At 43.0% G+C, this 27,794-nt stretch overlaps 1 protein-coding gene across 2 annotated transcripts in view; it reads left to right on the forward strand.

Annotated features, from left to right (window-relative positions):
• Positions 1–27,794, forward strand: part of PAK5 (p21 (RAC1) activated kinase 5) — a 281,523-nt gene that overhangs the window by 195,177 nt on the left and 58,552 nt on the right. The window lies entirely within an intron of this gene.

Below are 27,794 nucleotides of genomic sequence, written 5' to 3' on the forward strand. Positions count from 1 at the left end.
AAAAAAAAAAAAAGGCTGTGCCCAAGATGCCACGAGTCAGAGTTTTCGGTCATCACACAGGTTGTCACCTGTGGAGAATCTTTGTATTAGCTTTCTCGTACTGCATAACAAATTACTACACACGCAGTGGCCTAAAAGAACAGACATTTGTTACCTCGGTTTCTGTGTCTGGAATCTAAGGCATGATGTAACCGGTTTCTCTGCCAGCAGGAGAGCAGTCTTATGCACATATCCTGACATAGTCACGAGGCTGTATCCCATCATTGTTTCTGTGTCATGTAGCATCACCATGGGAGTGACGTCCCCATCATCTTTGCCCTATAATCTAACACAGCTGTGGAAGTGACATGCGATCACCTTTTCCATGTTCTGTTGATTAGAAGCAAGTCACAGGTCCTGCCCACACTCATGAAGAGGGAATTCCCCAGAGGCATGAGCAGCGAGGGGTGGGAACCATTGGACGGGGAGTCACCCTGGGACTCATCCACTTTGGTCCCCAGTATCCCTCCCACATGCTTAATGCATTCATCCCAGTCCTGGTTCTCAAAGTCTCTTCCCATTACAGTGTCATCTCAAAGTTAGAATGGGAGCAGGTGTGGATAATGCACTTGGGTGTAATCTATTACATACAGCTGCTGGGACTGGATTCCTCTCCAGGTGTGGACTTGTGAAACTAAACAGATGTGAATATGCTCCCCCACCTGTCCTCCCAACCCATGATGCTAGCCTAGGGTAATAGCTGCAGACATTCCAGTTCAAAACAGGGGAAATGAAAGGTAAGAAAGCATCACTGGTCCAAAGCTGTTCAGAAATCCAACCTGGAAAAGGTTGGGAGTTCCTTGATTAGGTTTTAAGGTTTAGGATTAACCTCTGTGGCTTGGACTCCACCCACTGGTCTGCCCTTATTTGCCATGAAAGCCTGTGTTTCAGCAGAACAGTTTTATCAAACCTACCGTCTACTGCCAGTAGAATTCAGGGAGTCTGAAAGCCTCCTTTTGTTTTCTGTCATCTCTCTGCCCCTTGGTCCAAGGTAGCAGTATTTTTATTGAAACAATTTCTTAAGAATTATGTAGACTCTCTGTGGGTTTCGCTGTGGTTCAGTCCATTAGAAAAAGCTATATCCATAGATATTTTTTAATGTTTATTTTTGAGAGAGTACAAGCAGGAGAAGGCAGAGAGGGGGAACAGAAGATCTAACGTGGGTTCTGTGCTGACAGGCATTAATAGCAGCAAACCTGATGTGGGACTTGAACTCACTAACTGCAAGATCATGACCTGAGCTAAAGTCAGATGCTCAACCAACTGAGCCACTCAGGTGCCCCTATATCCATAGATATTTTTAATATAAACCCTCCTGTACTTTGGCCTCCTGCTAGAATGGCTGAGGGACAGTACCCTTAAGCTCCCTAAAGATTCTTTGGTTTGATTGAGAAGGTCTGTTCGCTATACCCTTAAGTTCTCTAAAAAGCCCTTTGTGGAGACACCTGGGTGGCTCAGTCGGTTAAGAATCTGACTCTTGATTTTGGCTCAAGTCATGATCTCAAGGTTCATGAGTTTGAGCCCCACATCTGGCGCTGTCTCTATCTCTGAAAATAAACTTTTAAAAGCTCTTTGTGTGATTGCATATTCTGACCTTTGATTTTTCTGAGTTTTTAACAGTTGTGCAGGCACATTTCAGCCTTTTCTCTAGAGCAGGCTTTTCTGAGAGTCCATCTCTGCATTTTTGCATCTTTGCCATCTAGAGAGGTTCAGAACTTTTTAAGTCCTGAGATTCTGGTTTATTTTTTTAAAGTTCTTTCCTCTTACATTTCTTCTTTTAAGTAGAAAGAAGACATCAGGCAACACCTTTCATACTTTCCTTGGAAGTCTCCTTCGATCTGTCACCAAGTTTATCACTTATAGCTTCTGCTTTCCAGATAACTCCAAAAGATGATTTTGCTGAACGTTCTTCCACTGCATATCAACGATCCCCCTTCCTCCAGTTTCCAGTAATGTTTTTTCCCTTGGCCTCAGCATCAGCATCCTCAAAGTCCAGATTTCTATTAAGAAATCTAAGTTCAAATCAAGTTCATGGCACTTGAAGATGTTCACTGCATTTAGAGATGGGGCCTTTAAGGAGGTAATTAAGGATAAAATGAGGTCATAGGCTGGGCCCTAGTCTCACTGGACTGGTCTCCTTGTAAGGAGAGGAAGAGACCTGGGGGGCAAACTGGCACAACAGAAGACCCACAGACGGTGGCCATCTGCAAGCCAAAGCAGGAGGCTTTCGAAAAACCCTGCCAACACCTTGCTCTTGGACTTCCAGCTTCCAGAACTGTGAGAAATAAAGTTCTATGTTTAAGCCACCTCTTCTGTGGTTCCTGCATCATGGCAGTCCCAGCAAACTAATACACATGTTTTTAGGTATTTGTTACAGCGGCGCCCCACTTCACGTACCAAAATCTGTATTACTTTTGTATTGCAGTGTATGAAGTTCCCATAAACTAAACAGCTTAAAAGGACACATAGATGAATATCCTGACAGTTTTCATAGGTCAGGAGCTGGGCACAGCTTAGCTGGATCCTCTCTCAGGATCCATGGGACAGATCAAAATGTCAGCTGGGCTGCTGTTCCACCCAGAGGCTCAGTTGAGGAAGTCTGCTTCAGTGATCATGTAGGTCGTTGGCAGAATTTGTCTCCTTGTGGCTCTGAGGGAATGGAGTACTCAGACCACTAAAACAGAAAAGTCAAGTAACGGGGTTAATGAACAGGTAACAGCTGTGGGTACCTGGGGCTCAGTCCTCTAAAGATGGGGATGGCCTGAGAGTTTGTAGAACACACATCAGAGGTGCCACAAGAGAATATAGCGCACTTTATATATAACATAGTAGAATATGTAAATGCTTTTATGACGCTTTGAGAACAGAATGGCTCTACTTCCCAAAAATTTAGGGAAGGTGTAATCTTGGGTTTTGAAAGAGAACAGTCATGTAGTCATGCCTAAGAGAAGGATACCCCTAGATAAGGAAATAACTTTACAAAGAGGAAGTGACAGTGTCTTGCTTAAGAGCCCAGACTTTCCAAAATTATTCCAAATTATTGGTCCAATTCCAAATATTTGACCTTGTGCAAGTTCCACAGATCTGTGCGCTTCTGTTTCCTCATCTGTTAAAAGTGAATATAATAGCACCACCTCCTAGGTTTAGCATGAAGACTTAACAACCTAATAGATTTAAAATAGAAGTCTATAAAGTGACGCCAACCCAATTATGCCAAGTAGAGAGTGATGAGAATTTCCCTTTTTCTGAGGACAACAATGTTTTAAGTTGGTTTTCCCATCACAGTTAATAAAACAAAGACCTGTATGTGTCTCAGTGCTACAGGTAACTCTCTAAGGTACAGAAAAGGTGAGTTCTCAGGTGTTGGTCAGTTTAAACAGCAAAACAACCCACATCTCTTTCGCTCGTGGTGCTTTCAAGGTGAATTTCCTCGAGCCATGTTTCCGGTGATATCTTTCTCGGGGCCACCCGCAGGATGACGCAGGCCATTCTTTCCCCCATGAAGCAGGAGCTAGAGAAATGGGTGTCCCAGCAGCCTAGACCTCGAGAAGCCCTACCTCCCTGTCCAGTCAGTCATGGCGTCATGGCCATCCGCTGGACTGTTGCCACCTATCAGGTGAAGCCCCTCCCAGGTTCACTTCCTGGAGGCTGCAGGCGTGGGACGGGAGCCTTGTTTAAACAGCACTGAGGAGAGATGCAGGTGGGAATAGGTTTCTTCAAAATCTCAGTGCCCTGAAGCCAGATCCCAAATTTGTGGAGCAGGAAGCTGGAGAAGTTAACAGAGTGCAATAAAGCCTTCTCCCAAAATGCAGTTCTCTGGTACATTTAATAGAAATTGTTATTCCTAGACGCATTTGTGCTTCTTTGGGAAGTCATTTTTTTATGTTTTGTTTTGTTTTTTTTTATAGAGAATGTGCACATTGCACACACAAGTGGGGGAAAGGCAGAGGGAGGGAGAGAGAGAATCCCAAGCAAGCTCTGTGCTGTCAGCACAGAGCCTGACTCAGGGCTGGATCTCACCAACCAAGAGACATCATGACCTGAGCTGAAATCAAAAGTCAGATGCTTAATGAGCTAAACCATCCGGGAGCCCCAGGGAATCATTTTTAATAATCTTTAATTTTTTTTCAATGTATGAGAGTAACAGGTATTTACATTAGTAAAAAGAGAAACCTATGGAGAAGGAAGACCTAGTATATATATCCACTGCCCACCCTTTAATTTTGATGGATTTTTTATCCATTTAAATACACACACACCGAAGAGCAAGACTGATTGAGATGTTTTTGCAGTTTTTATTTCACTTGGGAACTACTGCAGTGGTTCCCAAACTTGGTTCCCAGCACCCCTCACATTTCAGCAGTTTTGTCACAGCGCCCCCTAGTCAAAAAGAAATATCCGTTCCATTTATTAAGTAGTTCAATCCAAACAACTTAAGTAACACATATGAATTTGAGATTTTAAAATTTTTTGTAATTCTTAAAACACTAATGACATGTGCACATCTGTTGGGCACATATGACTTCTTTAACCATGGACCCAGCTTGGATACCACACACTCATTTCCTGTTCCACAATGATTTTCACATATAACTTACTTTTTCGTCCTGACAACTGCCAAACACAGCTTGGCATTACCGATGTCATCAAGGGGAATCAAATGTAGAAATGAATTATCTTTGGGCTGGTGATTTACAAGGAATCTGACAGGTCACATATTGCTTTTTCTTCAAAAATTTAAAATACCCTGTCACATCCCATGAGTTCATGGCCGTCATCTGGGGCATCTAGATGTACAGTTTGGTACCATGAAACTAATATTATTTTCTGCAGCATTATTTTTAGTGGCCTCATTAGGACAGTCATTTTAAACCTTTCTATTGTTGGAAATTTATGTTGATGATGCTCCCTATTAGCCACCCTATTGATAAGTTCATTGTCCTCAAGAGGGTAAGAAGTTTCATTTTTTTATGTGAAAGTGGAATTTCTGAACACATAGTTACGACTCATAGCCATTTGGTCTGTTATATTCTCACCTTGCAGAATCAGAGCCCAATTAGCCCAATTAGCCGGTGACACCTGCAGTCTTGAATGCTTTGATTTTCCACCTTTCAAATCCTATGATCCTCATGGTTTGTCAGTGGTTCAGCTTTAGGAACAATGAGTCTATAAGAGGAAACATTTTTTTACTCCATCAGCTGTGCTTCCCATTTCCAAGTTAATAAAAATAAAGCCAAGGAATTGACAAGACTTTGTAAATTAGCAACAACCAGAGAGAACTTAGCCTGTTACAGCCCAGGAAAAAAAAATGCAGACAAATAAAAATAATTGTAAAATTCCAAAAATTCTGACTTTTGATTACTTCACACCAAACCACTGGTTAGTTTGGCTCAGCAAGGAGAGACATCAGTGGGCTACTCAAGCATTTTGCTTCTCTCCTTGGTGTAGATTTTTAGACCAGGATTCAGGTCTGGAATTAGCTTTTAAATTAAGAAGACACCCCTTCCCTGGGCTGCATTAACCTTGTAAGGTTGTTAGGTAGATGGAGTCAGACAAGAAAGAACTTGAAAATAAGAGAGTTCTCTGCAAACTGAAGATGGTAGTGGTGGTGGAGGTGATAATAGAGGTGATTCGTGATAGTAGAAGTTGGGTGCAGGGGGACAGTAGACGTAATTCTTCTTTCTAAGCTTCAAGTAAGGTTACCTGTAGATGTGAAAGGCCCACAATTATTTTATGCCCAGTTATAAAGTTCAGTTGGCCACAAACCATTGTGCCATAAGGTATGTGTGCTTCTGCCAAATTTGCAGGGAATAGGTGCAGGGCTGGGGCTAATATTACTCGTTTATTTGAATGGGCATGACCTCGTGTGAGCCTTACTCTGCAAAGATAGGAATTGTTATCCTTGTATTACAGACTGGTTGTCTGGAGCTCAGGGAACACAAGGGACTTGCCGAAGGGGACACAGCTCTCCAATGGCAAAGCGGGAACACACTCCCGCCCAGCCCCCGGGATGCCAGGGCCTTTCCAGGCAGCGGACTGTGTTTGTGATGCATGGTAGTTGCTCAGGGTAGAGCAGCCTTAAGAGTGTATTGCAAGACAGGGAGAGGAGGAAAAAGCAACCGTTGATTTCAAGAAAACAGATAACTTGGAAGAAACTCTGTTTGCTCTAGCTCTATAACATATCCACCCTCTCCTAAGCATGGCAGGAAAACCCTCGCTATGAACATCTTCCAGGCATTCAGATTCTATTGTTTTCTAATTTGCGCACCCCAACAATACCTTTGTCAGGTACTCAGGATTTATATGTTCAGCAAGCTAGAAGCTGTGCTGGGGCTTGCTGAGACGTGAGATGTGTATGTTCATGACTGAGATATTGATAACCAGCAGAGGCTGAGATTTTTATAGGATTAGACCAAATTTGAATTTATGGATGCAATTCTTCTATGCCTTATTTATTTTTATAACAAAACTTCTCTATCTCTGTCAAATTCTGAGAGAGATGTAAGTCCCTATCTAGGATTGTGATTTTGTTTTTTATTTTTGTTTTTTTGAGAGCACACAAGTGGGGGAGAGGGCAGAGGAAGAAAGGAAATCTCAAGCAGGCTCCACACTCAGTGCAGAGCCCAATGTGGGGCTGGATCCCACAACCCTGGGATCATGACCTGAGCTGAAATCAAAAGTCATATGCTCAACAGAGCCACCCACGTGCCCCTAGGATTGTGACTTTTTATGTTTTCCTTGTAATCTTTTTTCTCTAATGTTGGACCTCAGATGCAGCTTTGAATTAAAAATTTCCTTGACTCTAGGGCATGCTGTCACCCTAGGGTGGGATTGCTAGGTCATGGGCATATAAAACCCTTAAACAGAGCAAGTACTGGCAGAAGGCTCTCCAGAATGGGGACCCCAGTGCGCCCCGCCAGTAAAGCACAGGGGTACACATCTCCTTACACCCTTACCCAGCCCTGGCCCTGTAGCCTTTCTAGGATTTGCAGCTCCACAAAGTGTGTTACTGTAGTTTTATTTCTTTTCTTTGATTGCTAATATGTTTGATCGTCTCTTCATGTCACTCCTCACTGTTGAACCACGGAGTTTGCCAACTGCCTATGCAAACCCTTGGCCCCTTTGCTATTGGTTTCCTGTCCTTCCTGTTGTGTCTGTTGCAAAACTTCTTTTTGTATTAGGAGGAGTTTATTTGGTGCATTTAACTTTAAATGATCTCTTGCCTAATATTAATATTTCCGAAACTGATTTTGTTTTTATGCTTCTGGTATCTTTGTCTAATACTGTATTTTACTTTGTGCATGGGAAGCATTTTCTGGCAAACAGCATAAAGTTATTTTGGTTTTATATCATTTTGTCTTCATGAAATCTGTCATTTATCAGAAGAATTCAGTACATTTATATTTAATATCATGATTCATATATTTGATTGTATTTCTTCCATATTGGTGTTTTATCTAGTGTATACTGTTAATTTCTTTTTTTCCTTATTTTATGGCTCATTTATTCATGTTCTTTTCATTTGTTAACTTGGAGCTCCCATTTTTCTCTTTCATTAATGTGTTCTCCCCGTTTCTCTGCTTTTGGAATCAGATACCGCCCTCTTTACTATATTTTCAAAACAGAGCCCTGACTGATTTCCCCAATGAGATGCATGATGCACCCCTGAAAGATGCTGTATTTCCTTCCTATCTCCTATAAAACATAGTATTTAGAAAACTTTTATTCCCTTTCTTCTCTTATCCACTTCTTATGGATACCTTTCTTCCTTGGACACCTCCCAAACTCTCAAATTTTGGTGAAATTATTTTACATTTCTAGCACTAAACTATTATTAGGCTTTCCCTTACATTAACTCAGGATTTTTTATTTAGCAATTTTGCTATGCACAGTTGTCTTTATCCATTCAGAATCAATACATAGAGAGAGACAGACAGACAGAGATAGAGACACTGGGTGTGTTGCTCAAGTTTTTCTTCTCCTCATGAGGTTGGTGTTCTGGATTAGTGCTATCCAAGAGAACTTTCTGTGACCATGGACATGTCCCATATATGTGCTTTCCAGTATGGTAGCCACTCAGTGACAGGTGCCAGTAGGTAGGCTAGAGGTAGTAAGCTCTGGAAACCTGGCAAATATGACTCAGGGATTAAATTTTTAATTTTAATTCAAGTTAATTAATTTAACTTGAAGTTTAAATAGTCATATATGCCCAGTGGCTACCATGTCGAATAAGCTCGATCTAGATAATTTATTCTTCAGATAGAATCTTGACTTTAATATTATCTCTAAAAATCAGTATATGAATGTTTTGCTTTTTCTTTTATTTTAAGTTTGTTTGTTTAAGTAATCTCTACACTCATTGTGAGGCTTTAAATCATGACCCCAAGATTAAGAGTCACTTGCTGGTGCACCTGGGTGGCTCTGTCGGTTGAGCATCCAACTTTGGCTCAGGTCATGATCTCACAGTCTGTGAGTTCGAGCCCCGTGTTGGGCTCTGTGCTGACAGCTCAGAGCCTGGATCCTGCTTCAGATTCTGTGTCTCCCTCTTTCTCCACCCCTCCCCTGTTCACTCTCTGTCTGTCTCTCTCTCTCAAAATTAAATAAACATTAAAAAAAAAGTCGCTTGCTCTTCCAACTGACATAACCAAGTGCCCCTGTTTTGCTTTTTTAATTCTAACACATAATCATGTATAGATTTGTTTGGGTTTTGCTGATAAGTGAACTACATCTTGGTTGAATATGGGCTTCTCAGGCCTTCTCAGGCCGTAGAACTGGAGATAGAATTCTTGGGCAAGTGGATTAATCGAAGAGGGCTGTCAGGAGTAACCTGTGACAATGAAGGAAGCAGGACAGGACAGGAAGAGCTAGGCAGAGACATGGCATCTGCTGGGGTCCAGCCTCAGCCCAGCCCCACAGAGAGCTCTGCGGTGTGAACAATACTACCGGGTTATCTCACCTCGGGGTAACAGCTCTGACCTTATTCCCGCTTACCAATCAGCTGCAGGTCACCCCAAAGAAGGGCATAACATCCGAGGCCCTGCTGAGTGGGGGTGTGAACCCGTCTTTCCAGAACACTGAGGGCAGTTCCCAAAAAAGTTGGGCAGCTACCGACATTCAGCCCCTGGTAAAGGGGATATGGTCAGGCACCCACTGTCTATTCCATGCTCTTTAAACTTCAGTTTTTAGCAAATAAGCCCACGGACATTCTCATTGTTTCTCCTTTCCTAGAAGTAGGTAAGTTATTCTTAGAGTTAAGGATTTCAAGGATATGCTGAAATGTGTCTTTTTAAAAAATCAGTCCTGCCTTAAACTCAGAGAATCCTTTTATGCACATACTCAGATGTTTCTTTAGCTTAAGGAAACAATCCTCTATTATTTGTTAAATTATGTTCTCCATCAGTTCTTTTTTACTCTTTGGACACTGCTATTTTGCAGATTATCTCTTTTTCTCAAAATTCTCATCTCTTTGTACTTCTGCACAGTTTTTGAGATGTTTCTTCTACTTGTTAGGCTCTGTTTTAAACAGTTGATCCTTCAGTCCACGTGTGGAATTGTCCAGATGCATCCTCTGTGCCGTGCTTGAGTCATCGGAGATCCTCCAACGTGTTCTATCTAAGTTGTTACCTGTCTTCCACAGTTGCTCTGTTTTCCTGGATATGGGTTTAATTTGCTGTGAGTGAACATCTTATCTCTCTGGCTGCTGGATCCCTTTAGTTGGGAATATATGTATTTTACACACACACACACACAGACAGCCCAGGTCTGGCTGTTTGCTACCCAAGTGGCAGTGGTCCCACCATTAGAGTCAGGCACAGTGAACTCTCCTTTGGGACTAATGGTCAGGTGCAGGCCGTCTGAAAGACCCCACTGAGACCAGAGACCAGAGAAAGCCCCTCTTCTTCCACAGCCTCTTTGTGCTCCCCCAGCCTCAAGGGCAGAGACTGCATATTTCACTTTGTATCAGCTCTTTGGAGCCAGGAAGAGCATCCTGACAAAGTGCACCTTCCTCTGGGGCCACATGTTGCTGTGGTCATGTTCTTCCTGAGATCTCTCCCTGCTTTCCACTTATACCCAGCCAGACCTCAGGCTCTCTCCCGGCTTTCTCTATTCAGATGTCCGCAGCACCCAGGCCTTGCTAATGTCCAGCTACCCATAGTCCCACAGGTCAGTTGGTGGAGAGAAGTAGACAGACTAGCACTGAACATGGAGATGAAGGGAACAGTGTTTGGATCATCACAGTTCCAGAATACTCCATGTACCTTCTGCAATCCTTCTGAAGGGTCCTGTATTCAAATTAACCTTCTTCTATTTCAAGTAACTGTGTTTCAAGAAAAGCTGCCAGGGGCCAAGCCCAGCGCTGCACGCTGAGAACACAGCAGTGAGTACGTCAGGCATGAGTTACTTACTCCATTTATTCCGGAGGGGAAATAATTATAGATGTGAGCCAGAGACATAACTGTAGTGTGTTGTAAAGGGGCAAATCATGGCAGTGAGTCCTAGTTCACATTTCTGGTCTCAGTACCCACACAGGTGTCGCAACAAAAGCTGTAAAAGTGTCGGTTTCCTTCTGTTTCCTCCTTGGACTGTGTTTAACAAGTGTATCTGAAGAAAGGTGGCCAAGAGCATGGAGAATCTAGAGTGGATGCAGTTTGACAGCGAGTCCCATCAGAGACTCGGGAGGGAGGCACATGAAGGCTTTCTTCAGTCACTGAGTGGCTGCCCCTCTGGAGGGGGTGTTCAGGATCCTCTAGGAATCCCTTGGGAGGAGAGGCCAGGAGAGCTACGTGGAGAAAGAACTGCGAGGCCTCGGTACTGCACCCTCAGCAGAGCAGGACTCAGGAGCAGTGTGCATTCCCTAGCAATGGAAGGGGCCCTCTGGGAAATGAGTGAGGTCTTTATCACTAGGAAAGTTCCTGGACACAGCAGGTGAAGAAAGAGCAAAGCCAGGAGGTACTGGAGTGAAGTCTATTGGGGAATTTAGTGTCTGAGAGGGAAGAGTATTGACAGGAGGGAGAAGAGGGTGTCAGATATGAGAACTGGTTTGGCGCTGTGTCTCCTTCAAGGAGGAATTAGGAAAGATTGGAGTTTATTGTTCACTTCTTTCTTGTCAGGTCCTAGATGACATCTGCGGTTCCTAAGATTGAATACAACCACGATTTTTTTTTTCTTCCAAGCTTCTTTTTCTGTTTTGCTATCTGGTACCAACAATAAAGTACCAATAAAGAGTACAGCCCTCCTTCCTTATCTCTGCTCAAAACCTTCAGTCCTGAAACATATGCTATGTTATAAATATATTCATTTCTCTAAGCTTTGTTTAATCTGCTTGTACATTCTACTTTTAGAAATGTGCCTGTCACCAAGCAGGTGCTCAATAAATATTTGATGTCTGAATTGATACATTCCAGCCCATAATAGTATGTCATATGTATCAGCATATGCCTCAGCAGTAACACTGGGCAGGAGATCTCAACAAAGAAAACTCTGCAGCCACATGAAATAGAACGAGTTCTCCAATATGAGTATAATGTAATAGGCTGATAACATTTGGGAGGTACCTGATTTTTTTTTATATATGAACATAAAGTAACGTTAAACTTTATACATTAAGCACTTACCTCCTTTGGTAAAGCTGTATTTGCTTTACCTGCCTGACTCTGGATGGGATGGGCTCATCTCGCATTGTATATTCCTTAGAGGATGCTGCCATCTACTGGAAGTGGGGCCACTCTACAAGCCTACCCATCTTTTCATGTACTTCTAAAAGGTTTATTTTTTGTTATATTAATATTAGCCTCATTACAGGTTAAAGAGTTGCATACTTTTTTTGATAGCTTCAACATTTTCTTCCATGGTGTATCTTGAATTTCAGGACACAATTTAGGGTTTAATTATTTCGGATGATTGACAGTGAAACTTGGTTAGCTTTTTTACTTTTTGTTTTCCCTGATTTGGTAGAAAAGCCAATGAAACAGGAGTCAGGATTGTTGGGTGCTAGGCTCATCACTGCAAATTGAGTCAGTTGCAACCTCTTTTTTTTTTTTTTTTTTAATTAAAGGTTTAACTGTGTCTGCTGTTTCTAAAGGCAACCCTCAGGGGCCCATCAACCAACCATATGGAAAAGTCACCGGGGAAGAATTACTTCAACTACAAATTCCCAGAACCCAGTCCCCAGAGTTCTCAAAAAAACCACTGAACTAACAGGTTTTTTCCCCTGGATTCTGGCTTTAAATTCTGGCTTTGTCAAGAAAAAAAAAAAAATGCAAAGGTGCCACCTAGTGTCCCTGAAGAGTTTGTACAGCCTCAAGCTCCGAATTAACTGGGTGCAGCACTGACTGCCACCTTGCAGCCTTTTCTGCTACATCAGATACAGACATATTGAAACTTTAACTTGTCAGTGTTTCTACTTACAAAGGCAATCGAATTTGTATTTAATTGGGGAAGCTGCGCTGTACTGAGATAAGCAAGTGTTATCCCATCAACTCACTCGGAATAATTGGTATGATCTCTCTTTTGATTTATGAGTTGGCCTTTTTCTGAACTCAGTCGTGCCTCTCAACCTTGCTGTGCCTGAATGATACCCAACGCTCTAGTCCATCTTTCTGCAGTTACCTCTGTTTTTACATAACTCCAGGAAGAACAAAGGGAAGGATTGAAAAGACAGGATTTTGCAGAGGAAACTGGCAATTTCGAACTCATTTTTTAATGTTTATTTTTGAGAGAGAGCTCCCAAGTAGGGGAGGGGCAGAGAGAGAGAGAGGTGGGGACAGAGGATCTGAAGGTGGCTCTGTGCTAACAGCAGAGAATCTGATGTGGGGCTTGAACTCAAGAACGAACCGTGAGATCATGACCTGAGCCGAAGTTGGATGCTTAACCAACTGAGCCACCCAGGCGCCCCCAACTCCCCACTCTTACTGGCAGTGAGCAACAGACTGCTCAGGCATTCAGCAGCGTTTTTCCTCCACCTCCCGCCCACCCCAGATTTCTAGCCTGAGGTCCTTACTGCCCACAGAAAGCTAAGGTTATCAGGCTCCTAAGGAACGAGACATGCTTTTCACGCACCCCAGCCTATCACTCTCTGGTGTCCCAGAGCCTCGCTTTCCACAGTGCAGGTCACAGGCCAGCAGCTTCCACATCCCTGGCAGCCTGTTAGATGCAGACTCTCAGGCCCACCTCAGCCAGACCTGCTGAATCAGAATCTGCATTTGAACAAGACCTCCAGACGACGCACGTGCAGGTTAAAGCTTAAGCACCACTGCAGAGGACACAAAGGTTTTAGCCAGAAAGAACTCAGATTCCCTTCCCAACCTGCTGCCTCCCTTGCTGTGGGCAGGACCATAAGCGGGTCTGGAAGGATGGGCATCCGGCAATCTGGCTTTGGCATCAGAGTCTGTGCTTACTGCCCCTGGGATTACGGCTAGTCCCTTAATCTCGCTCTGCCTCCCACTGTCAGGTGGGAGCTCTGGGCGCGCCTACTTCAAAAGATGTTGAGGGCTGACCTGTGTAAAGTGCCCGCATAATGCTTGCCTCACAGTCTGTCCTTGATAAGTACACGTTTCTTTCTCTCCCTACCCACCCCTGCTTCAGGTGAGGTTATAGTTGAGTATAGTTTCAGCGGGGGGGGGGGGGTGTTTGTTATTGTTGTCATTTAATAGAATCGACCTTTTTTTTTTTAGCATTTTTAAATTCACAGCAAAACTGAGCATAAGGAACAGAGATTTCTCCTGCATCCTGTTCCTGTCACATGCACAGTCTCCTCAACTATCAGCATCCCCCACCAGTGTGGTACCTTTGTTCCCATCCACGAACCTGCATTTCACCACCTGAAATCCATAATTTACATTAGGTTCACACGTGGTGTTGTAGATTCTGTGGGTTTTGACAGATGTACAGTGACGTGCATCCATCATGACTGTGTCCTATAGAATAGTTTCACTGCCCTAAAATTCTCTCTGTTCCACCTCTTCCTTCCCTCCTCTTCCCCAACCTCCGGCAGCCACTGATCCGCTTAGTCCTTCCAGAATGGCACATTGTTAGAAAAGTATGTAGCCTTTTCAAGCTCCCTCCTTTCATTAGTCATGCGCATTAACAGTTCCTCCATGTTTCTCATGGTTTGATAGCTCATTTCTTTTTAGTGCTGAATAATACTCCATTGCTGGCACATAGCAGTTCATCCACCCACCTACTGAAGTCCATCTTTGTTGATTCCAAGCTTTGGTAGTTCTGAAATTAAAGCTGCTATAATCACTCATGTGCAGGTTTCGTGTAGATATAAGTTTTCAACTCATTTAGGTAAATATTAATGGACAAGCAAATATTAAAGACAGCAAACAGTATTAAGTCTGTACTTTCTAGCATTCCCACCACCAATGAATGAGAGAGCCCTTGTTTCTCTACATCCTCACCAGCATTTGGTGTTGTCAGTGTTTTGGATGTGTTTTCTTCATTCTCAAAGGTACATAGTGATAGCTCATTGTTTTAATTTGAAGTTCCATAAGAACATGTGATGCTGCGTATCTTTTCATGTGCTGCTTTGCTGTCTGCACATAGGTATCTTCTGTGCTAAGGGATCTCTTAAGATCCCTGACCAATTTTTTAATTGGGTTGTTTCTTGTTGAATTTTAAGAGTTTTTATTTTTTTGTATGTTTTGGCTGCCAGGTCTTTATCAGTCTTTTGCCAATATTTTCTCCAATTCTGTGGTTTGTCTTCTCATTCTTTTGACAGTGTCTTTCACAGAGCAGAAGTGTTTGATTTTGATGAAGTCCAGCTTATCAATTATTTCTTTTATCAGTAGTGCCTTTGGTGTTGTGTCTAAAAGGTCATCATCACACTCAAGGTCATCTAGGGTTTCCCTATTTACCTTCTAGGTATTTTATAGTTTTGCATTTTACACTTAGGTCTTTTGAGTTAATTTTTTGTGAAGAGCATAAGGTCTGTGTTTAGAGGTTTTTGTTTTTTTTTGTTTTTTGTTTTGTTTTTTTTTTTGGCATGTGGTGTACAATTCTTTCAGCACTACTTGCTGACATGACTTTCTTTGCTTCATTGTATTGTCTTTTGTTAAAGATCAGTTGACTGTATTTATAGGGGCCTATTTTGGGGCTCCCTGTTCTGTTCCATTGATGTATTTATCGGTTATTTTGCCAGTGCCCCACAGCTTTGATGACTATAGCCTTGCAGTAAGTGTTGAAGTCGGGAGCACCAGCCCTCTGACTTTGTTCTCCCACAAATTGTATTGAGCAGTCCGTGGTTTTTGTCTCTCCATCTAAGCAGTTTGTCAATATCCACAAAATAACTTGCTGGGGTAATTTTGATGGGGATGGCACTGAATCTGTACATCAAATTGGGAAGAATTGACATCTTGATAGTATTGAGTTTTCCCATCCATGAACATGGAATGTTTCTCCATTTATTCTTTTTGTTTCATCAAAATTTTCCTCCTATAGATCTAGTACATATTTTATTAGATTTACACCTAAGTATTTCATGTAACAGGATGCTAGTGGAAATGACATTGTATTTTTAACCTTAAATCCCATTTGTTTATTGCTGGTATATAGGAAAGTGACTGACTTTGGTTTATTAACCTTGTATCAACACCTTTACTGTAATCCCTTATCAGTTCTGGGAGGGGTTTTTTTATTGTTGATTCTTTTGGTTTTTCTGAATAAATAATCATGTCATCTGTGAAGAAGAATAGTTTTATTTCTTCCTCCCCAATCATTGTACCTTTTATATCCTTTCCTTAGCTTATTGCATTAACTGGGAACTTCCAGTAAGATATTAAACAAGAGTGAGGCGCCTGGGTGGCTCAGGCACTTATGTGTCCAACTCTTGATTTCAGCTCAGATCATGATCTCATGGTTCATGAGATCAAGCCCCACCTCAGGCTTTGCACTGATGTGGAACCTGCTTGAGATTCTCTTCCTCTTTCTTGGCCCCTCCCCTACTAGTGTGTGCTCGCTTGCTCTCGCTCTCTCTCTCTCTCTCTCTCTCTCCTTCAAAATAAATATGTGAACATTAAAAAAAGATATTGAACAGGAGTATTAAAAAGGAACACCCTTGCCTTCTTTCTGATCTCAGCAGAAAAGCTTTTCTCACTATGAAGTAAGACATTAGCTTTAGGTTTTCTGCAGACATTCTTCATCATGTTGACGACGGTCCCCTATTCCTAGTTTGCTGAGAGTTTTTATTATGAACAGGGGTTAGATCTTGCCAAGTACTTTTTTGCATCTGTTGATGTGATCATGGGATTTTTCTTCTTTAACCTGTGGACGTGAAGGATTACAGTAAGTGATCTTTGAATGTTGAACCTGCCTTGCATACTTGGGATAAATTTGTGGCCATGGTGTATAATTCGTTTTATACATTGTTGGATTCAATTTGCTAATATATTCTTAAGGATTTTTGCATCTATGTTTATGAGAGATATTGATGTATGGTTTTCTTTTCCTATGACATCATTGTCTGGTTTTTGGTATTAGAGCAATGCCAGCCTCATAGAATGGGTCAGGAAGTATTCTCTTTGCTTCTACCATCTAGAAAAGATTGTAAAGAATTGATATTATTTCTTCTTTAAATGTTGGGCTCTGGAAAGAAAAAAAAAAACAAGAATCTGGGCTCTGCTAAAATCATTTCTCTTGAGGGCAAGCCTTGTGGAGAAGACTGCTCTAGGGGCACCTGGGTGGTTCAGTTTGTTAAGCATCTGACTTTGACTCAGGTCATGACCTCCCAGTTTGTGAGTCAGAGCCCCGCATCGGGCTCTGTGCTGACAGCCAGAGCCTGGAGCCTGCTTCAGATTCTGTGTCTCTGTCTCTCTCTGCCCCTCCGGCACTCAAGCTCTGTCTCTCTCAAAAATAAATAAACATTAAAAAACAAAGAAGACTGCTCTGGCCTATTTCAGAATGGCTCCCCTTCCTCCCCACCTCCCGTTTTTCTCTTATTCATTGTGAGAACCAGATTGAGCTCCTGGAGGTAAAACTCACAAAAGTGTGGAGCCCCCACCTCCGCCTGGGTCCTCATGAAGTTTTCAACTCTCACACTTCTCTATCCTGAGCCTCCAGAATTGGTCAAGTACAGAGCAGGTCTTCCTACCCTGGTATGGGTTCGGCAGAAGTTTCCGCTCTAGTAAGTTGTGATTCTCTGTATCTGCCTGATTTTCCAGCTTTGGGGCAGCTGTCTTCCCCTTGACCTCGCTTTTCTGACAGAGCTAGAGACTTGTTGATTTTTCAGCCTCTGCTGCTTTTTACGTGTTATTGCGATGAAGCGGCCACCTTCCATGCTGGACCAGAACCCGGAAGTCTGGTTTTTATAAACAAAGTTTTATTGGAACGTAACCTCACTCGCTCACTTGCATATGGTCCATGGCCACCTTAGTGCTACAGGGCCATCGCTGAGGAATTGCCACAAGACTCGATGGCCCACCAAGTGAAAAATACTTCCTGTTTGGACATTTACAGAAAATGTTGGCTGACCCCTATTCTAGGCGATGGGGATCTAATGGTGTGTAAAATAAGGTTCCTAGTTTTGTGGAGTTTATATTTTAGTGAGGGGCAAGTTTAGTGCCAAGAGGAAAAATAAAGCCACAAATGGGACAGAAAGTGACAGGGAGAGTAATAGGCAAGGTGGTGTGGGAAGATAAGGTGACATTTCAGTGGAGATGGGAATGCGGCGAGGGCACAGGTCTGGAGCTAGCTGGGAGATGTGCTTTCCAGGCAGGGATGACAGGTGTTAAGGTGGGGTATGCTCAGAGACGCAGCTGGCCTGCGGCCCCCTGAGAGCAGGAGCTGAGGTTCAGGGAGGCCGCCAGAGCACAGACGTCAGGCCTCAGTGACAACTTTGGATTTGGATGTTCGCTGTTCATTGTGCTTGAGAGTTTGTTTGTTTGTTTTTTAATGTTTATTTTGGGGAGAGAGAGAGAGAGCAAGCGAGCGAGTGAGAGAGGAGCAGAGAGAGAGGGAGACACAGAATCCAAAGCAGGCCCCAGGCTCTGAGCCCAACGCAGGGCTTGAACTCATGAACTACGCAATCATGACCTGAGCCAAAGTCAGATGCTTAGCTTAACCGACTGAGCCAGAGTTTAATTAACACATACCACTGAGAGGCATTTTCCATAATAGACCAGACGGCTTTTGCCTGAGGGGCATGTTAGGGATTGGGGCATAGCAGAATGATATTGCTCACACTTGTTTAAAGAATTTGCAGAGAACAGGGCTGTCTCAGATGGGGTTGCTCAGAAGGAGACCTTCAGGCAAAGATTTCTCATGAACAGGATTCTCCAAGAAAGTACTCCCAGGAAAAACTGGTAAGAGGATGAAAGAAACAGGCAGAGAGATGGAAGAAAGGAACTAAGCAACAGGCAATTACTGGCAAATTTCCAGCCTCAGCCCTATCCCACGGGGAGTTCTGGGGCATAGATCACTCCTCAGAATTTATTCACAATTGAGGCAAGGAGCTGGGCCTCACAGGCCCACAGCGAGCAGGCTGGCTGAGGACCACACCAGGAACAGGGTGCAACATGAATGCCCAGGGTCCACTAATGTCTGACTATGCAGGCAGAGCGGCCCAGTCCTGGAGCAGTCCTTCAAAGACAACTTACAGGGATCGGCTGTTAGCAATAAACAAAGCAGATGGGAGCCAGAGAAGGGACACATGGGAACAGAAAAAGAGATCCACGTGGATCCAAGTAGATTATCAACAACATCTGCTACAAAGACCAAAGAGGAATTTGCAGAAAGAAAGAGGAAATACCTTAGGGTCTTGTAAATATGCCAGCACCTTATAAATATAATTTATTTGTAATCCAAATATCCGGCTGTGTTGTATTCAGTTAGATATAGGAAAGAATGCTGCAAACACACTGCCTCATGTAAGCTGGCGCTCTGCTCAGAGAACGGCCCAACAGCGCCATCCCCGCCCCACACCCAGGAGTTTTTGAAAAAGCCAGGAAATACAGTGGAGATAACTGGTAGCACAGACCCTGTCTGCTAAGCCATGTTCAAAGTCTGCCTGGGGCAGCATATAAGGGCAGTGTTTAATAATCGTTTGATTATCCTGGAGGCACACACTAATTCTTCAATTCCTTTGATAATCTCCTAATGGCTAGTCTGGTTATAAATGGAATAGATGCAAAAACAATGGTTGGCCTTAGTGGCCCACTGCACACAGTAAGTTTGGGTAAAGTAATTTCAGCCTTACAACCAAGATGCTTTAATAAGATGCCTTTTAAAAAGCACCTTAAATAGCTGCAGTTGCTTTTATCCATTTCCAACACCAGGGGGCAGACGTGAGTCTTCTAGAAATCTGTGGTGTGTAGTTCTCACAAAACAATAACCGGCTCTATTTAAAAACAAACAAACAACCTACTAGTCTGGGCTACCCCAAGAGAAAAGCACCGTTCTGCATTTTACTTCTTCCACTGTCACCTGCTGATTACAAACCTTCTGTGGGCAGGCTTTGAAAGTGTTATTATCCATCCATCCTGTTGGTGTTTCTCCTTCATTTGGGACAATTTTTGAGGATTTATTTGAATTTTAAACACAAAAATATAACTACCTGTGATAAAGATCCACCAGTTAGGATATGGGCCACAGTTTTCAAAACCTTAGAATAGAAAATCCTCCCAAAGTAGCCATTTTTAATGTGTTCTTGTTTTGCTTCTATAAAATCTCTCAGTAAAGCATGTGCAGTGGCCAAATGCACAAAGGCCCTGATGTCTGTTTCTCCCGTGGTTTTGACTGCTGGGGGCTGAGCATTGCTTCAGAGCGCGAGGGTTATAAATTCATTCGCCCGGTACAATCCCCCACCACAAACACCCCCCTCGTGGAGGAAAGGGATGGTTTGCCTGCTCAGTCCCTGTTGGTGTCTTTGCCTGGAAAATATCAGGGTTTCCCTGCTTCTGCTTTGCTCGCAGTCGGGATGTGTGGGCACCTGCACAGGATTAAACTGTGGTGTCTCTGGGAGGTTGCTGAGGGCCACACAAATGGACTCCAGGTGCAGGTAACCTCTTCATTTGGAGCATTCTCATGGCTTGGCCTGAAGACTGACCAGTCAGTTGGCAAATGAGAACCACCGGCCTAGTCCAAGGGGAGGTGATGCCGGCATCTTCTCATTCCTGGAGAGCCTACAGAGTGTAATCACTGCCTCCCATGCACGGTTCCCCACCCCTCTCCCTCCCCGCACTCCCATCTTCAGGAAGTTGCCAGTATCCTCTTACATAAAGCCTAGTGTCGGGCTGCAGAGACAAGCCTTTCTCCCATCCTGGCGAAGGGGGTTGAGTTCATACATTCAGATAATGGGCATAGCTCGGTGAAGAGTATCATTTATTTCCTAAATGTGCAGGAGCTTTGCTTTATCCATCATCACACCAAATATCCGCCATTACTATAATTCTCCTTTCTCCTCTTTCATTCTTGTGACTTACCAGTGAGTGGCATCAGATGAAGGAGCACCAGCTGGACAGTTTAATTTATTAGAGTTGTCAGGACCAATCTCCCGCGGATAATAGAACACGGAGGTGGAGCTGTCCGGCAAAGCAGATTTAATCTCAATGATTCAAATAGGGTTTCACCAGCCTCCTAGAAATTAATTCATTTTAGACTTCCCCCTATTCATCTTGTTTTAATTTGGGAATATGTACACATTATACATACATTTCTCTTTTTAAAAAATACTCTGTCAGGTTTTTCAGAGAAGATATTTGATATTTTGAAATTTTGAAATATTTTGAATATTTTGAAAATCATTTTGAAAATGATACTGAAAATCAAATAGAAAGACTTTACTTGGGATCTAGGGTATCTGAACACCTTGTCCCACATAGAAAACACTGAGACTCCACGGTCAGTTCAGAAACATCCCAGGAAGGAGCCCTTCCCCCTCCTGTTCTTGGAACACTTGGCTGTCCTCTGAGCTCCACGCCCTGATCACTCCACTGAAACTAGCTATGTGACTTTGACTGAGTCTCTTAACCCTCTTCGTACCTCAGTTTCCTCGGATCCTATGTGGATGATAATTCTGCCAACCCCATTGGGTTATTGAGTGGATTAGGTTTGAACGTCTATATAAAGACCTTAACACAGCTCCCATGAGACAAAGCATGTTTTTAATGTTAGCAGTGGGACTGTGCTGGCTAAGATGTGTAATCTGTAAGCCAGATGGGCCAGCCAGCCTTTCTACTTCCTAGTTCAGTCCTCAGTTTCCACATCTGTAAAGTGGGGATTAATGCTAAGACAGACCTCATGGAGTTGTTATAAAGATTAAATACAGAGAGAGAACTTCAGAAAGTATATAGCACATCAAAAGCACTATAATGTTACCCATAGATCTAGACAAACAACTTGGATCCAGAAGCTGCTGGGACACAGGAAGGTGCAGTCATGGAGTGTGGATGCAGAGAGTTTGGGCTAACTCATCTTTGAAGGTGCATTAGCTGGTCAAGAAGAACAATGTGAAAATAAAGTCCTGATTTTCCCTTGGGGTACAAGCCCTGTGTGAACTGAACACCAGCCAGGGAGAGGCTGAAACCGTTGGGTACCAGGATGTGCTGATTCTCTGATGACAGTAGGGCAGAGCTTGAAGTCTTTGGGGAATAGGAGGCATAAGTAGAAGGGAATCTCAGAAGTAGGGGGAGAAGACAGATAAGGTGGAGTTGACGGAGATTGGGAAGATGGATGACTCCCTCCTCCCCGCAAGGTATACCTGCCTGCTGCTAACGTGTCCTCCTTCCCAATCATGAAGCACTCCCCAAGAGAAGCCAAAGGTTGCATTGTTCCCTGAGAGCTCCATTTACCCAGAAAGTCATTGTGTCATTGGACAGGTAGCTCATAGGCAATTTGGCTGCTTTTCTGTCTAGAGACATCTATGATCTTTCCACTCCAGGCCACCACACCCACCAGCTCACTATGCTCTGTGATGCTTCTGTGTCAGAGTGGTCCCGCCCAGCTTCCTGGGTTCTGTGCCAAGACAAAATGGGGCAAAATTAATCAACTTGACTTTCCCATCAAAGCCACCTCTGTCTCAACCATCTGTGACTCAGAAGAATGGGCAACAAAATGCATGACTGATGATGCATGTTATTTTTGTTTTGTTTGTTGCTTGCTTTGTTTTGTGTTTTGTGTTGTTTTTTGGTTAAAGACTAGAGTAAGCAAATGAATATTTTTGCCTGCAAAACACTCCATGACAGATACATTCAGGCAAGATGAAGAATTAGAATCTTGGATTAAGTTCAAATTATTCCCTAAGAGGAAACCCGAGTTCGCTTGATAAAGAGGGTCCTTTCTGCATTTTGCTCAGATGCCATTGTCACGACTGACTGATTCGGAGCAGCTCTGCACCTCTGCTTTGTGAAATGTTGCATGTAAACCAAGCTTTTTACCAGCTACCAATCTAGCATGGAAAGTCCTGCAATACAAAAGAGTAACAAGAGAATGAACTGCAAAAGGAATGTTAGGTTCTTCAGACCTGAGTGCCAGAGCAGCCTGAAGCTCTGTCCATAAAGATGACTGATGTATGGCAGGTGAACATCTGTACTAGTCATATCCTAGCCACCAGAAGGCTCTGCTTCCCCTGAGTATAGATGGGCTAGCCATGGGCAGTGGCATTCCCTAGACATATATTAGAGAAGTTACAAGCCACAGCTTTGAGTTCAGACATTCTGGAACTTAATCCTGACTTCACAGCTTTATTAGTCAAGTCTGGTTATAAAAATGTTGTCTCACAAACAACCCTCAAAAGGTAATGGCTGATAACAACAAATATTTTTTTGTTCAAGGGTGTACAGGTTGTTGGGTTCACTCTACTTCAAGCTTCAGGGCAGTCAATTCTGGTCGTAGGTTTTAGTTGGGTTCAAGTTTGTTTTGGATGCCTCTTGGCATGATTCTTGGATAAGCAACTACCCAGATCAGGTTCTTCTCAAGGAAGATGGCAAGAACTCAAGGATCGAAACTAAGTCAGGCAAGCACATAAAAGCCTCTACTTGTGTCCATTCACCAGCATTCCAACGGCCAAGGGAAGACACGTGGCCCAGCCCAAAGTCGATGGATCAGGGATATATGCTACACATACTCCACTTGGGTGGAACTAAAAAGGCGCGTGCAAAGGGTGTGATGTAAATCATACGTGAGGAGGTGGAGAGTTGAAATAATACTGTAGTCTACCACAACCGTTAACAAGCTTGGAAAACCATATAACTTCTCATTTGTAAAATGAGACTTAATTACACTTGCCTCCTAGGACTGTTGGAAAGATTAAAACCAAGAGGTAGAGGGTAGCCCAAAGTGAGAGATCAAAAAAAGTAACTTGGGGCATCTGCGTGACTCAGTCTCTTGAGTTTGGCTCAGTTCATGATCTCAGGGTCATGGGATTGAGTCTCATGTTGGGCTCTGCACTGAGCAGGGAACCTGCTTAAGATTCTCTCTCTCTCAATCTCTCTCTCTCTCCCTCTCTCTCTCTCCCCCCTCCTCTCACACTTGCTCTCTCAAATAAATATTTTAAAACTAAAACAATAAAGGGTAATTTAATGTGATGAATCCACACTTTGCATTTTGAACCTTTTCCTCCCCTGGTGCCCTCCTTCTGCCATCACACTAGCAGCACCTCCTCCCACAATTCCTGAGTGCTCCTGCTAGGCCTCCTCTCACTTCCAGAACTGATTCAAATTATTATACTTGCACATGAGGTTAGAGCAGTGTCTTTGCAGACTCTGCCTTGTACTTAGCCTGCAGGAAAGATAGATTGCAATCCAGATATTAGCTTTGTGGTGATGAAGCCCCATTTACTAATGAGGCCTCTGACAATACACACTTTCAAGCTCGCCTTGCAGCTTAAACATGAGCAAGAGCTCTGCAGAGCAGATACTGACACAGCCTGCTGTAGGGGGCATCACTTGCACACACTCATCATCAGCCAGCATTAGATCAGAGTGAGACTGCTGACTTCTAGAAGGGAAGTTCTGGGTCTTGCCCCATGGAAGTAGCAGAATACACAAGCCATCCAGACAGAAAGACTGTCCAGGAAAAAGAGGAGAAGGGCCCTCAAGCCAGGCATGTGTCCTCAGCTTTCTCCGTTCTCCTCCATCAGATAAGTCCCATCCAGACAAGGGAGTGGGGGAGGCAAGAGAGAACAAAAGCATCATCCCAATCGCAGACCCTCCATGGAAATATGAGGACAAGGAAGAAGTGGTTTCCCTGACAACCTGTTTTGCAAATGAGGAAGGTTAATCCCTTGCTGGGAGCTTTCTAGCCAGTGGAGAAATCCATAGACTTAGAGTCATTGACATGAAATAATGTCAATAAAAGAATCAGCCATCTGTTATCACAAATATGGTTGTATATAACAAAGCGCTCTGAAGCTAGAAAGCTTAAAACACAATCAAATCTACCAAAAAAAATGCTGAAAGATATTAAAGACATAAATAAATGGAAAGACATCTGTGTTGGTAGATTGAAAGACTGTTAAGATGGCAGTATTTCTCAAAACAATCTGCAGGGCTGGAGCACTCCCCATCAACATCTCAATGGCACTTGTTTGTAGAAATAGAAAGAATTGCATCCTAATTCATGTGGAATCTCAAAGGACCCTGAATAGCCAAAAGATTTTTCAAAGCAACAAAGTCGGAGGACTCCCATGTTCTGTTCTCAAAATTTACTACAGAACAGTGAAAAACAAAGCCAGCAGTATGGTGCTAGCATAATGATAAATGTCTAGACCAGTGGAACAGAATGTAGAGCCCAAGAACATACCCTCAAATATATGACAGTCAAATGATAGGGTGCCACGACCATACATTGAAAAAAGGACAATATTTTCAGTGAATGGTGTTGGGAGAGCTGGATATCCACATGCAAAAGAATGAGATTGGATCCATATACTACATGCAGAAATTAACTCAAAATAAATCAAAGACCTAAACATAAGCACTTAAAAAACCCTATAAAACACTTAGAAGAAAAGATAGGAGAAAATCTTCATGATGTGGATTTAGTAACAATTTTTTGGATATGACACCAAAAGCACAGGTATCAAAAGGAAAAAAAACCAATAAATTGAGCTTTGTCACAATTTAAAATTTTGTGCATCAAAAGACTATCAAATAAGTGAAAAAAACAAGCCACATTAGGGGAGAAAATATTTGCAAATCAAATGTCTTATAAGGTATTAATATCCAGAATATATAAAGAACGCCCACAGCTCAGAAACAAACAATTAAACTGAATAGTGGGCAAAGGACTTGAGTAGACATTCTCCAAAGAAGATATAAAATGGCCAGTAAATGTTTGGGAAAGAAAGCTCTGTATCTCTGGTCACTGGGGAAATACAAATTAAAATCACAGTGAAATACCTGTTTGCACTCATTAGGATATATATTAAATATATATAGGTATAGATAGCTAGATAAATATTTTTCTATGGAAAATAAGTATTTCAAGGATATGGAGAAATTGGAACCTTCTTGCCTTGCTGGTGGGAATGTAAGATGGTGCAGGTGCTGTGGAAAACAATTTGGTGGTTTTTTGCAAATTAACCATGAGACTTCCATTTTGATCCAACAATTCTACTTATCAGTATTACCCAAAATAATTGAAAGTATATCAGTATTACCCAAAAGAATTTGAAAGCAGGGACTCAAATAGGGGCACCTAGGTTAAGTGTCAGTCAGTTAAGTGTCTGAATTTGGTTCAGGCCATGATCTGTTGGTTCATGGGCCCAAACCCTGTGATGGGCTGTTTGCTGACAGCTCAGAACCTGGAGCCTGTTTCCAATTCTGTATCTCTCTCTCTACCCCTCCCCTGCTTGTGCTTGGTCGATCTCTCAAAAATAAATAGATGTTTAAAAAAAATTTTTTTAAAGAAAGCAGGGATTCAAATAGATACTTGTAAACCAATGTTCATAGCAGCGGTATTCATAATAGCCAAAAGGTGATCTATCAACAGGTGGATGGATAAATAAAATGTGGTATATAAACATAGAATATTATTCAGGCTTAAAAAGGAAGGAAATTGTAACACATGCTACAACGTGGATGAACCTTGAAAACACACTAGGTGAAATAAGCCAGACACAAAAGGACATATATTGTATGATCCCACTTATATGAGGGACCAGGAATAGGCAAATCCATAGAGACAGAACGTAGATTAGAGGTTACCAGAAACTGGTGAAGGAGGGGGAGGTGTTTTGTAACAGGTACAGTTTCTCTTTGGAATGATGAAGAGTTCTGGAGATGCATAGTGATGATGGTTGCACAGCAGTGTGTACCTAATGCCACTGAATTATGCATACTTGCACATAGTTAAAAGGTAAATGTATGTTCTGTTTTATCACAGTTTTTAAAGAGCTTAAAACAATAAGCATTTGTTCCTCACAATTCTGCAAGCTGGCAATTTGGCTGCACTTAGCCGGCAGTTCTTCTAGTCTCACCTGGGCTCACTCATGGGTGGGTGGTCAGGTGCTGAGGGGGCTGCGGGTGCCTGGGCTAGGATGGCTTCAGCTGGGATCACGTGTGTCTCTACTCCACCGCATCATTTCCCCAGGCTAGCTCAGACGGCTGGGCCGGGACCAGAACTGCCCAGTCTCTAGGGACGGTAGGCTCCAATAGGGAGAGGCTCACTTTGGCTGCGTTGTGTTGGCCAGAGCAAGTCATGTGGTCAAAGCCAGAGCCAGAAGGAACTGAAACGGACCCCATCTCCTGATGGGAGGAGGTGCGGAATTTCACAGCAGATGACATGGTTATAGACAGGAGAGGAGAACTGGCAACTTTTCTGCATCAACACATCACAATTTGACATCGTTAATAGAGAACCGTGTGAGGACACTAAATGGTTTATGACAGGATAGGCTCGTGTATCTAATCTAGGAGTTGTTTACAGTAGTGGGGCAGTGCTCGTTCTAGAAATTTAAAAGTACAGGAAAAGTATCCACAAACTCCACTTAGTGTCCTTAATATTCTCTCCCAGGCATTGAGTACCTCTCAGATTATTTTTTCAATCAAGCCAGCTACTGCAGATTTAGTGCTCTGTGAGAGCTGTAACTTTTTAGAGAAGCTGAGATGTGGAGAGAATCTTCAGGACCATAGAATTTTGGAGGGACCCAGGCAGATCATCTCAGTAGGGACAGGAATCATAGACCTAGCAAGGTAAAGGGACTTGATGAAGCCTTCAGAGTTGCCAACAACAAAACTTGGACTAGATCCCAGATTGCTGAACTCACAGTCCAGTGCTCGGTGACATGGTGGGGGTCAACTCTTCCTTGCAGTATGCAAACCCCAGCTCAACCACCCGAGGAACTTGATTGTATTCTTTGGGACCTTGCAATTAGAGGGTGCTCTGCAGACCGGCAGCGTAAGCCTTACCTGAGAGCTTATTAGAAATTCAGAATCTGGGGAGCACATGTACCCCAATGTTCATAGCAGCAATGTCAACAATAGCCAAAACATGGAAGGAGCCTAAATGTCCATCACCTGACGAATGGATCAAGAAGATGTGGTACATATTCACGATGGAGTACTACATGGCAATGAGAGGGAATGACATATGGCCCTTCGTAGGAATGTGGATGGACCTGGAGGGTGTCATGCTGAGTGAAGTAAGCCAGGCAGAGAAGGACAGAAACCATATGTTTGCACTCATAGGTCTAGCAGGAAAACAAGAGAGACCTAATGGAGAACCAGGGGGAACGGAGGAGGGAGAGAGAGTTGGGGAGAGAGAGGGATGCAGAACTTGAGAGACTATTGAAAGCTGAGAATGAACTGAGGGTTGGGGGG

The sequence above is a fragment of the Suricata suricatta genome, chromosome 12, assembly GCF_006229205.1.
Source record: "Suricata suricatta isolate VVHF042 chromosome 12, meerkat_22Aug2017_6uvM2_HiC, whole genome shotgun sequence".
In the NCBI taxonomy this organism is placed as follows: domain Eukaryota; kingdom Metazoa; phylum Chordata; class Mammalia; order Carnivora; family Herpestidae; genus Suricata; species Suricata suricatta.